The following is a 13965-nucleotide window of genomic DNA, read 5'->3' as shown; positions in this document are numbered from 1 at the left end:
GAATATCTCAGCTCAGAAATGGAAATTATTTTTTAAAAGTCCAAATGGAAAGTATAGAACTGAAAAAATGCAATAACCGAAACAAACTAACAAACAAATCAACCACAACATGTTCATTAATAGAGTGGGAATAACAAAGGACAGAATAAAACTTGAGGACAGAAGAATAGAATAGAAATCACTCAACTGAACAGGAGAAAGAGGATGAACTGAAGAGAAGAAAATACAAGAGGGTAGATATGCAGGATTATTAACAAAGATCCAACCATTGTACCATCATAGGTGTAAAGAAAAAAGAGAATGAAGGTAAAATTTTTTTTGGAAAAATAATAACTGCAAAATTTTAATGTGGGTGAAAGACACAGATATATGAATCTAAGAAGCTACACTAACCTCAAATGAGAAATCCACACCAAAACACACCATTATTAAAAATTTTTAAATGAAAGATGAAGACAAACTATTTAAAATAGCTAGAAAGAATGACTCATTATCCATAATTGCTTAACAATATGAATGAGAGGATGTTTCAAATGAAATCCTGAAAGCCAGAGGAAGTAACCCATTACATGTTCAGTAAGTCTTTCCTCTAGGAATTAAGGAGAAATAAAAACCTTATGAGATGAAGAGATTCTAAAGATATGTGTTCTAGCAAACTTAACCTGAGAAGCAGTTTTTCAAACATAAAGGAAAGGTTAATAATAATAATAGCAAGTGGAGTTTCAGGAAGGCAAAAGGAAGAAAAAAAATCAGAAATAGGAATATACATAATAGGCTTTATGAGTTTTATAAACCATATTTGATAATTGAAATTAAAATTATGACACCTTCTGATACTTGGGATAGTATTTAAAAGTGAGAAATCAGAGGATCCTAAGAGGAGGTGGGCTTTCCACATTTTACTTGAAGTAATGAAACAAAGATACCAGTCGGCTGTTATAACTCCAGGCACATACCTGGAGCCAATGGCCCTGAAAACCACATGCATATATGCATTCAAAACCACATTGGATAAATCGACATGGACTCCTAATATCTGTCAAAGGAATTTCAAGAAGGCAAGCAAAGAGATCCTTATGGGTTGGAGCTACTCATTATCTTGACCACTGTGGTGGTAGACACACAAGCCCACACATGATGAAATTGTATGATTGCATAAAACTTAATAAAAATGAGCATGGATAAAATGGGAAAATTTCAATAAGATCAGTTGATTGTATCCTGGTTGTGATATTATACTATGGTTTTGCAAAATGTTATCATTGAAAAAGATGGCAAACCAAACAAGGGATCAACTTCTCTGTATTGCTCTTTTCTACAATTGCATGTGAATCTATAATTATCTCACTCATTTTTAATTTTTCAAGACAGGAAAAAACAAAAATAGATGGACCTGGCCATCATCTGCAACCCCAGATCTTAGACTATTGTTTCTCTTTTGGGGGAGTGCATTAAAGCATGCTGTGAGTTTTTAAAAATAGAGATGCATGGGCTCTTCCCCAGCGATTTTGATTCGATTCATTTGGGTCAGGGCCTAGGCACACAATATTTTTTCAGGTTTCCCTAGGGGAGTGTAGTATATAACCATGAGAGTCATGATCCTTAGAACATAAAATATCAAACATTTTCCTCTCCATATTTCACATTTAATCAGACACTAAAAACCTAGATACTCACACAAAACTTTTAAGCTTTTCTTTCCTATCTCTAATACTACGGTTGCTTAATTCAGGCTTTGAGCACCCATCAACAGGACTGATAGAACAGACTTCAGGTTGCTTGGTTTGTGTTTTGTACTTTTCCCTTGTAGTGACCTCTAATAGCATTTCCAAATTGCAAATTTGATCATGGCATCCTTTTGCATAAAATCATCTGTAAGTTCCACTTTTCCTGGAAGAGCACATCTCTGCCTTTTGGTGTGATCTGTTGACTCTAAGCCCATCTGCCCAACTGCATACTCTTCCCCCTCACACACCTGAGCTGTACCCACTCACTGTGCCCTGGACACTCCTGAGTTCTCCCAGTTTTATACGTCTGTCCATACAGGTCCTAAAATCAACTTTCAGATGTTCTTCTCTGAGAAGATCACCACTTTGCTTTCAATTCTCAACCCTCTCAATGAGGGCTGTTCCGTCTCTGTTCCCCTCTCCATTACAGCTGGCCTGGCTTCTTTCCAGTGTCCACCCCACACAGTAGATTATATTTCTCAAGGCCAGTAGCCAGGACTTGTTCAGCTCTGCCTTCTGGGTGTCTGGTGCATGACTTGGAGAATAGTCACATTTTATTTTATTTTTTTATACCTTTATTTATTTTTATTATGTGGTGCTGAGGATGGAACTCAGGGCCTTGCACATGCTAGGTGAGCACTCTACCGATGAGCCACCACCCTAGCCCAAATAGTCACATTTTAAAATGTTGCAATAGCTAAAATTCAAAAACAGGGTCAAGGTGCCTGTCGGAGGCCTGTCATGCTACTCATGCCTGTGACATGCTTTATGTCTCATTACCTTCTAGAGGTGTCTCCTGAGACCTGCAATGAGGTGCACTGTGGGCCTGAGTTTTCCCCTTCCCCAAAATGTACAGGCTGATACCTAATTTCCAAGGGGATGGAGCTGGGAAATGGAGACTTAGGGGATGATTAGGTCACAATGGCAGTGCCCTCATGAATGGCATTAGTGGCCCTTTGAAAGCATCTCAAAGAGCTCGGGGACCACTCCCCCCATGTGCAGTTGAGCCAGAGGCACCACTTGTGGATCAGGGAATGGACTCTCAACAGACATCAAATCTGCAGGCAACTTGATCTTGGATCTCCCAGCCCTTAGAGAGGTGGAAAATAAATTTCTGTGGTTTATAAAGGGCCTGTTTTATGGTACTTTGTGACAACAGAACAAATTGATAGCCCAGCACAAGATGTGACGCCCTCGGCTATTTTTGGGTACTACCATGCATTTTCTACTGCAGTATTATCACCGTGGCTACTAGAACCTTTGGTTTGACTGACTGTGTTTTCTAAGGGCCAGAAACTCTAATTTTTTGTTGCCCCTTGTTTCAAACCCCATATCTGGAACAGAGTAGGTGCTCCATAAATGGTACTTTGATGAATAACAAATGAATTCCCTCTGATGATATAACCCTTTGCACATAAATAATCTCTCTTTTCGTATCCTAGAACCATAACTTCACTGTCTCAATGTCATTCCAAAACATGCTATCTCCAAGCCAAATTGTTCAGCCATCTGTACTCTCCCTGCTTAGGGACTGCCTTTGCTGCCCAGAGGTGACAATATATGACCAATCTGCTTTGTCAGGACTCGGATGTGACATCACTCTGCCAGCTGAGCCCACAATAGCCAAGAGTTTCAATGAGCTTTAGGACCTGTTCACACTAATTACAGAACATCCTTTTGAGTGAGGGAACAGGAGGATTTGAACTGAATATGAGGAATCGCAGAGAGGGAGGGCAGCTTTGGAAGATGAGATGTTATCATCTGTGCTATGCAAATTGCGTCTGGGTTGAAATATGAGTTCTGTTTGCCTGACTCAAAGGCGCTGGGTGAAAACATCAGTGCTACTGTAAAATATGGTGACACGCCGGAGCTCACACATTATGCTGAGGGCCTCGGAACACGGTGCAGCATAAGCAGTTCTGCTTTATTCTTTTATTCAGTGTTTGAGGGAGTTGCTGATCTAATAATAAATTCTTCTTCTCGGGAAGAGGGCACCAGATGAGTACAAAACAGCATTTTCAATTGAAAAAAAAAGGGAAGGGGGAGGGGGGAAGAGGAAGTCATTTGGCATTCCTTCAGCTCCTTCCATAGAAGGAAGTGGCAGTGGAAAAACACACACTCGTCTATTGTCAGGCAGCAGAACAGCAGGGACTCCTCACTGTTTTTCTAAGGAAGGAAAATGGAGCCACAGAAGAATCTCTGAGTTTCAAGGGCAAGTTGGAGCAGGGACCAGAATGTAGATATGGGGCATCCCTCTTGGGACTGCTAAGGTATTATGGGATAGCAGGAAAGCAGAAGAGAATGCAAAGGTAGGTGCCAGGTTTGTGTAGAACAGGGCACACTTGGCTGTGCTATTTAGCAAACCTAAGTGAATGACTTCTAAACTTTTTAGAATGGCCCCTTCAAGTTAAAAATTTTTTTTGAGCAAATATCAACAATATCTCAATCTCTGTCTCCCCCATCACCTGTTATGAGGAAAACATAAACCTCAGGAAGGCAAGTGCTTTGTCTTATGTGGGACTGTAGCTGAAGGGCTAGCACAGTACTGGGGTATGGGATCAAAAGATACTTGTTGAATGTCATAGCAATGCATGAATAAATGCATGTATGCTTATCTATTAATTATATTTAGGTAATAAAAAACTAATGTATATTCATATAGTGAAATATTATGCAAATTCAATGCATATTGGGACAGCAAAAACTTTGCAGAAAGAGATACCAAATAAATATGAATAGTTGTTCTCATGTTTTTCTCCCCCATATGCCCCCCAATATTACTATCTACTCCACTTTGGACTGGATATAAAATTATTTTTAAACTTCAGAGTGAATATGAATCACCAAGGGAAGCTTTTTTAAAATGCATATTTTTACACAGCCTCCCCCCTCTCTTCCTCCAACCTTTGCCTTCAGATTCTGATTTAATAGGTATGGTTATGCAAGGCTTAGAAATTGTATTTTTAACAAGCTCTGGGAAATTGTGATGAGGTAGAGTTGAAACTACACTTTGTAAAACTTGATGTGGATAAAATGTTGACTACCTGAGATCTAAGCCCCCAGGAATGAGCCAGCTCTACCTTCTAGGTTGAGACCATTCTTGACAGCTTGGTTTTCCAAATAGGATCCCCTCCCCTCTCTCTTTTTCTCTCTCCCTTTCCCCCATCCCCACCCTCAATTATACATTAAGGGTCACATTCAATTGCAGTCAACACAGAGGGGAGTCTAGGATCACCTGCCTTAATGCCTTAACCAGATTGGAAACTAGAGCATCGTCAGGACCGTGGACAGCTCCCTAGAGTTTACCAGCTGCCCAACTCTCAACAGCTTTGTAAGCATCATTCTCAGGTGTCTGCTGCCCCCTATCTGGGGAGTGCAGTGCAGTACAAGTACCTATAAGATCTTAGGAGTGGGTTGTTGCTCCCTAAGCCCCAACAACCCATCTAATGCGTGAAGGACACTGCCGTGGCCTCTCAGGCCCCAAGTTCACCCCTTCTCTAGAACTTCCTTCTCCAGAGTGCTCGTGGCATTGAGCTCAGATCCGCGTTGGATAATTCATGGTCACACTGAAAGTCAAAAAAGAGGGGGAACCAGGAAATGTGGGAATGAGAGAAGAGCACCCCAAGTGAGGGAAAATGATAGATCAAGGATAGGGTGGCAAAACAACTCTACAAGCATATATTAAATTCCTACTGCATGCCAAGAATTGCAAAGAATGCTTAAGTATCAACCAAGGGTCTTGGTTTTCTTTTTAAAACTGTTCTAAAAATTAATTTTTAATCAATACATAAAAACATAAAAATTACTTCTTGTGGAGTAATTCACATATACATTGTGGCATGTTTAAATCAGGTGAAGCATGTCTGTTTCCTCAAACACAAACATACAAAAAAGGTACCAAAAATAGTACAAAGTGTTTACATTCCTAATGCTGACAATTTACTTAACCATAATTTAATTATTCAACTCAAGAAATTAATATTAAAACTACTCACCTCTGACCACATTTTCCCCTAAGTCCTTTTCTTATTTCAGGATCTAATCCAGTATCACCTGTTATATTAATTTGCCCTATTTCCTTTGTCTCCTTGAATCTGCAACAGAATAACTAAATCAAGCTAATTAGTGTATCTGTTACTTTAATGCTTATTCTTTTATGATAAGAACACTTAAAATCTACTCTCTTATCAAATTATCAAGACTTTTATATTTCTGATGGTTATAGACCTGTTATTTTGTAGACCATCCCTCAGACACTTCTTGGTTAATTACATCAGGGTAACTGGCATCAAAACATTTTATTGGGGATATTAACCTTGATCACGTGGTTAAGGTAGTATCTTCTAGACTTTACCACTATAAACTTAACATTTTTTTCATTTAAAATTAATAAGTACCTTGGGAGAGACAGTTTGAGAATATAACAATGTATTGTTTCATTGCAAATGTTCCCCCACTGATTTTTGCATTCTTTGATAGATCTTGCCTGCCATAATTATTACTATGATGCTCACCTAAAAGTGATTTTGTATCTGCCTCATTCTTTCTCAATTATGAATTCAATTCTTCTGTAAGAGAGAGCTATTTCATCTTTCTCCTTTATTTGTTTGTTGGATTGTTTATTTATAACACTGTGGACTCAGGGACATTTATTTTATTTTATATATAATAACCCAATACTATTATAGTTGATTTTGTTACTTAAATTGTTCCATGTTTGGTCACTGGGAAAGATTTGCAGTTAGCTCCAAATTCCCTTCCACATGCCTCAGACTTTTTTTTTTTTTTTTGAGCATATTCTTATGCTCTGGGTGGATCTCTTTCTCTCTCTCTCTCTCTCTCTCTCTCTCACACACACACACACACACACACACACACACACACACAAAGACACAAGGATCATTCTGTATTTTTCTCTCACTGGCCCTGAAATAAGCCACTTTTCAAAGGAATTATAGTTCTTTTATTTAAGAATGGCATTTAGAAACCAAAATCTGAGTGTGAAGTATGCTCACTGTCACTTGGGTGACATTACTTGGGTTCTCTTAGTGGCCAGAGCTAGGAAATACATGCATGCATATATAAATATTCCTTTATCTAACTCTGTGTGTGTGTGTTTGTGTGTGTGAGAATATAACAATGTATCGTTTCATTGCAAATGTTCCCCACTGATTTTTGCATTTTAGAACCATGAGTTCATACTAATATCTCCAATTCCAATCCAATGCCAGCATGTTTATTCTAGTTATTCCCCTCTTCTTATTTGTAGCTTCTTTCTCTGACAGTGAGAACCCTGGCTCTCAGTATCTCCAATTTATTCACTCGTTTGCTCAATAAATATACACACATTGTAGCAGAATTATAAACATGCCCTATGGGAATACAGTATCTGTGCACTTTTTTTTTTGATCTTTAATCTTACTTTATCTTGTTAAAAAACACTGCTTTTCAAGTGTAGGATATCTTTAGTGCCAATTGCATGTGTGTGTGTGTGTGTGTGTGTGTGTGTGTGTGCGCGCGCGCGCGCACGCACTTCACTCAGTACCCTTCATGACTTTAATGCTTCCACTTGCCCTGTTCCCCACGTAGAGACTGGAACGCGGCCATTGGGAACAGTGGCCACTGTGCAGATGACCACAATGATGAAGGGACGCTGTGAATCTCACAGGAGGAAATTCAGCCCCCAGCTCCCTCCCCTGGGCCCTCTGGATGTACATCCAGACTTGCTCCAAGAGCCTAGAATGAGTCACTTGCCAGAGACTGTGTAAGCACCCTCCTTCTCTGACACAGTTTTCCAAAGCCTGTGCTTCCGCAGAGACCTGCCTGGGCTCCTGCCCCAGGATGTACTGCCTTCGCCATAAACCACATTTTAACTATTCTGTCCCCATTTCCATCCACCTGGACTCTAAGTCCCTGAGAACAAAGACCGTGTCCAGCTTACATCCCTAGCACCACTGACTCCTTAGTGCCCCCAGTGGAGTCGGTGCTTTAAAAATGTCTCTGAAATAACAAAATTATCATGAGTCACAATGCGGCAGCCTCGCCTAAACTGCGTGCTTAGATCACCTCCAGGAAAACACCCGAAGTGCTTTCTGCAATTGTCAACCTGGGGCTTTACTTAGAAGTCTTAAGATTTGATAGGTTGGGCAATGCACTGGAATCAGCATTTTTGCAGAAAACCAGGGATCCTTCTTTCCTTTTGAGTTTACTCACCACACACACATTAGTACATTACCATCAAGAAGCAGACTGCAGTGGTGGATGGGGCGATCAGGGAGACTTCTTGAGGAAGTCTCCAACTCTTGTAAGATGGACCCAACCAAGTCAAGAGTGTGCCAGCAGACTCAGATCATGTAATGTTAACAACAGGTCTTTCTGTCTCCCTCTATGGTCTGGGAGAGAGAAGAAAGCTTTAGAAATTTTTCTTAGGGGTCCCCACTGTTCCCTTTTAGGATGGCTACTATTGATATGATAATGTACAAAATATTAACATTTGGGACCAGTTTTTGCCACTTTCAGTCTCTGAATGACCTTGAGAAAGTCATAATTATTACTACAGGAACATTATTGCCAATGTTACTATTCTTACTACTTACCAAACATTGAAAATATCCCACGCACTGTGCTCAGCATTTCACATACATTGTCTCTGAACAGGAACCCTGGACATAGTTGCTATTATAATTTTCATATTTCATGAGGACATTCAGGTCCAGAGAGATTCAGTCGCTGTTGCCAAGTTGTACAATAAGCAGTTTCCTGACTTGCAAACTGGGAAAATATCACTTTCCTCGTAGGACGGTGATGGGTTTTAAATTGTAAGAGATTCTGGGAAATTTTCTGTATGAAATGGGAAAAAAAAAATCTATCCACGGGGTCAACTCTGGAGAAAAGGGACTTTGGAATTGGGATGAAAAGGAGATTAACATTTCCTTGTATGCTCTTTAGTATTTTCAGAATTTGTTTTTGTTTTCATTATAATTTTTTTAAAAAAGGAGTAAAGAAATAAAAAAGAAAAAGAACAGTGAAGCCAACCAGTGACTGGAAACAGCAGAAATGTGCCACCATCCCTAGGCCAGAGGGGCTACAAAAGAGGCAGTGATACCAGCAAAGGCAAAGTGAAAACACGCCTGTTGGTGGAATCTGAAGTCATTGAGGGAATAGTCCCCAAGAGACCCGAGACACGGGGTGGCTGTGGTGACACGGGGTGGCTGTGGTGTCACAGGGTAGCTAATTTTTTTTAAAAGTTTACTTCCACCCTTCATCACCTTGGGAAAACTAAACTAAAATTAAAGTTTTCCACCACACTGATTTTGGACTTTTCCATGTGCCTTACTGAGACCAGGAGATATTGGCAGACATAACATAAGCAGAGCCTGAAAATGTGCTTTCATAGTTGAACTTGCCCACTTGGACTGTTACCGTGGCCATTCAAAGAACATAGCTTGAGTAGCCAAGTAGTCCCTGAAGAATAAGAGACATGTGGAATGGAAATCCCTCAGAGGACTTGCAGAATTGGAGCATCAGCATATTTTTCCCAGCCGCATAGCTCTAAGCAAAGTTACACCAGCATATCCTTGATTGTGGGATCCAGAAATAAATGGTTACTTTAGTATACCACTGAGTGTGGGGTCATTTGTTACAAAGCAATATCTGACTGATGCACCTGGCTTCTCTCCTCCCTCTGCCCGTTAGTCTTCCACTCACAACTCCCATTGGCTAAACCCAACCAGAAGCCAACTGATGTAGGGTCTTGGGAAAAACAAGTTCTTTGTAGGATAGAGATAAACCATGGAATAGCAAGAAATAGATCAAGGTACAGAGGTAGGAAAATGTCAGGCACAGATTTTTTTTTCCACAGATAATCACATCCTCATGGTGCCTGGCAGAATGGTATAAAATAGTTGTCCAATAAATGGAAATTTTTAATTGTTATTTTGGAAAAAAAATATATCCCCAGGAGAAGTAAGGCTTAATATTGGGTTAAAGTCACATTACAGGATGGTGTCCCTGGCTTCTAATTAAAGGCTACTCTGGGGAAGTAAACCAACTGAGAAAGGAGAAGTAACTGTGCCCTTCCTTCATCCTGTTGATGATGATGATATGATATCGAAAAGTATCTAACACTTGTTCATTACTTATTTGGTATAGGCATAGTCTTAAATTCTTGTGGTAATTTATCATCAGGACAACCCTATGAGTTGGCATTAATGTGTATCTATTTCACCACAGAGAAAATTAAGGCTCAAGGAAATGAATCAATATAACAAGGTAAATGTGAAAGGCAGTGTTTGAACCAGACAATCTGGCTGCAGGGTCTGCACCATTGGCCACTGCAGTATGCTGACAAAGTCGTGTGCTTTTACAATATTTTTAAGACATAGGAGTAGGGGTGCATGTGTGTGTGTGTGTGTGTGTGTGTGTGTGTGTGTGTGTGGCAGATGAGAGAAGGACGGGTTCCTAAAGCTCAATCATAAGCTTTGTGAATTTACAAGCTTTGTTTACCCTGGGAAAGATGAATGGGGAAGAGGTGGCCGGGCAAGGGCACTGCATCCTGGAGCCAGGTTGAAGCCATAAATCCTTCCCCACCGGAGCCAGTCCTTCCTTCTGGGAGGTTGCAGCTGATAAGCAGCAGGGAGGGCCACTGTCACCTGGACTGTGAACTTGACTGACTGGGGTCTTTGCAAGCCCAGATAGCTCAGGGACAGAGGCGTGTGTGTGTGTGTGTGTGTGTGTGTGTGTGTGTGTGTGTGTGTGTGGAGAGGAGTCATCCTGTGTCATCCTTCTCCTTTAGGAGAAGCAGAGGGACATTAACAGGAGACAGGAGACTGTTGCCAGAAGCTTCATGGGAAAAAATGGATTTTGGAATTAGGGGAACCTGGATCTAAATGTGAGCTCTTCTTGTCACTATGTGACTCTGGGAAAATCATTTACTGTCTCTCAACTGACCGACAGACATGGGTGACTCCCCATTGAAAACGGCTTGACAATGACATCTCTCTGGGGAGGTTGTCAGGAAGATCAGTAAGATAATGTCTATTAAAATACCACTGAGTGCCTGGCACTCAGCAGTGCCTTTAGCGGATGGTAACCAGACCAGTGATGGTGGTAAGTGGCTTACTATAATCCAATTCCAAGGAGCATGGTAGCACCTTCTGCAGCAAACTCAACTGAAGGGGCAAGAGCTACCTCAAGGTGTCGGAAGTGGTATATCCAAGGAGCTGTGTGCACGGGCTTTGGCCTAAGTCACCCAGGTTCTAAGACCCGCCCAACAACTCCCCGGCTATGTGGCCTGCAGAAAACTAGCTACCACCTAGAGGCCTTGGTTTCCTTTTCTTTAAAGTGGGTGATATTAGTCCTCTATCACCTGGGTGTTAGAAAAGCTCACTTCAAAATAAACTCCTGATGTATGTCACTTGTGATTCACATCATGCTGGATGTAAAAGGCATCGATCAAGGTGAACCATATTTCCTGGCACTGGAGCTCCCACTGTGTCTAGGAATCTTGGGCAATAGCTTGTTCTCCCTGTGCGCTGCCCTGCCCACCGGAGACATGGTGTTAATACTGCAATCTTCCTTATGAAGGGAATTGTGGAGGTTGAACATGTCAAGACATGCAGAACGCTCTGAACAAAGCATGGCTTAAATAAGTAACCACAACATTTTCTTAATTTCTAAAAAAAATTTTTTAAAGTTTGTTGTTGGGATATATGAAGGACGTTTTGTCAGGTCACGAAACCAGTGCACTATACACAAAGTTTATCCCAACAAGGAATAAAACAGAGGTCATGAAATTAAAAAACACCAAAGAAACACCTTGGAAGAGGGGTTAAAATGAGCAGGGGTTATTTATTAGGCAGGAATTGAAGTTAGAAGGTGGTTTTTTTCCTTAAATATTTTTATTTGTTTAAATTAGTTATACATGACAGTAGAATGCATTTTTTAAGTTTGGCTGTAAGGAAAGAATCATACAATGGTATCATTCATCAATTGTATCTATGATCCATATGAGTTCCTAGAAGATTTTTATATCATATATATGTATATGTATATATATACACAAATGTACATAATGTATGTGCTTTTATACATTTTGTATTTATTTTTATATACTTTTAAATACCTTTATTTGTTTATTTATTTATTTTTATGTGGTGCTGAGGATTAAACCCAGTGCCTCACATGTGTGAGGCAAGTGCTCCACCACTGAGCCCCAGCCCCTTGTATTTATTTTTAATTGGCAAATAATAATTGTGTGTATTTATGGGGTACAATGTGATCTGTGGGCAAAGAGGTTCCACCAAGCTGATTAGCACATTCAGCACCTCACCCACTTATCATTTTCTTGTGGTGAGAATGTTAAAAATCTGTTCTTTAGCAATTTTGAAATATGCAAGATATTATTTAAAAACTCTCATAAATGATAAATTCAGTAAAGTTACAGTTTACAAAATCCACACAAAAATCAGCAAACAATGCCATTTACCTTAACATCAAATAAATAAATAAAATACTTAGCAGTGAATGCAACCAAGGAGATGAACATACATTGAAAACTATAAAATATGATAAAAGAAACTGAAGAAGAAACAAATAAGTGGAAAGAGATCCCAAGTTCATGGATTGGAAGACAATATTGTTAAAATATTCATGCTACCTAAAGCATTTGACAGGTTCAATGCAATTCCCCTGAAAATTCAAATGGCATTTTTTTATAGAAAAAGAAAAAAATAACCCCCCAAATTTGTATTGAACTAGAAAATACCTCGAATAGTGAAAGTAATCTTTAGCACAAAGAACAAAACTGAAGGCTTCCCACTCTATGATTTCAAAATATGTTTTAAAGCTACTGTAATAAAAAAACATAGTATTTCAATAAAAAACAGACACATGGATCAGTGAGTGTAACAGGACAGAGAGCCTAGAAATAAGCCCATGTTCATATGGATTTCAAGGGTGTAAAATGAAATATTTTCTAATATCTAGGAAAATCTAACCTGGTCTATAGAGACGGAGAGCAGTAGGTAGAAAAGAGATGCTCAGCCATGTTTTGTTGGATGAATGCACACTTCATACTGGCCATCTGTATTCAAAACTACCAGCTGATGATGTGCACGGAGGTGACTGATGTACACAATTCTTTTCCAATTTCTAACTCGGGAACCCAAACTCTTCCCATCTCAACCTCGTGTTTCCTTTCTCATTCTTGTCCTTCCCTCCATTCTCCTGCTACTTGTGATTTTCCTCATCCCCCAATCACCAAAATGCCTTGCTCATCTCTTCTCTTTGCTCGCCATGTCCTTTATATGCTTTTTTTCTGTCAAATGTCAATTCATCCTTTCAAAATTTTCTACTCCGTAAGAACATTACCAACTTCCTTTTATCCCCTTGTTTCCTTATCGTGTTGCACAAACTTTTACAATAGATGGATCACGGTGCATTATTATAGTCTATGTGTTATTCTGTCTCTCCCTTTTCCACTTTTGTGCACATAGGACAGTACCATACATCAGATGTATGCTTTGCTTTTACTCATTTAAAATGAACAAATGAATGGATGGATGGATGGATGAGTAAAGGAATGATATGCACAGTTCTTACATGGACTCCTGCATCTTCCATGAGATCTCCTCTGCCCTGCTCTATCCTTCCTGCAGCCACTTCTTTCTCCTCTGTTGCTGGAGTGTTGTTGACTAGATCACTTTCTTATTCATAATCCTTCATCTTTACAAATCTTGTCTCCTTTTTGCTTTCTTAGCCTGTCTCACCCCTTTCCACTTCTCAACTCTACTTTATTCCAGTTATCTCTCACCAAGAGGTATTGTTTTCCAAACACCTCTTTGGCATCTAAATCTCTGGTTGATCTCTGGTGTCTGACATCACTACCTCCAGCAAACCTTCCTGTAGGACCAACTCAGGCTCTCGGAAAGAGCCATTTAGGATTTGAGGCAAGCTAAACTGAGATTCCAAAACCAGAAGGGATCCCTGCCATTCCCCAGACCTTTGCTGAATATTGATTTCCACAGGATGCCTTGACCATGTGCCTGGAAATCCTCCCATGTTCTGGCTCAGCTTCCAGGTGCCATGCTGTGACACGGGGAGCTCTGTGTCAAACTTGCAATTAACTAACTACTGTACTTAAGCTAATCTCTGCCTAATTAATGGCTGCTCTAGCCGTTGGTGCTGATAAAGCAGGACTGTTCCTGCTCCCAGAGCTTGGCTTCCTCCAGCTTCAACC

This window comes from Spermophilus citellus (genome assembly GCF_964194105.1).
Source record: "Spermophilus citellus genome assembly, chromosome: 10".
Lineage (NCBI taxonomy): Eukaryota > Metazoa > Chordata > Mammalia > Rodentia > Sciuridae > Spermophilus > Spermophilus citellus.
This window is presented reverse-complemented; position numbering follows the sequence as displayed.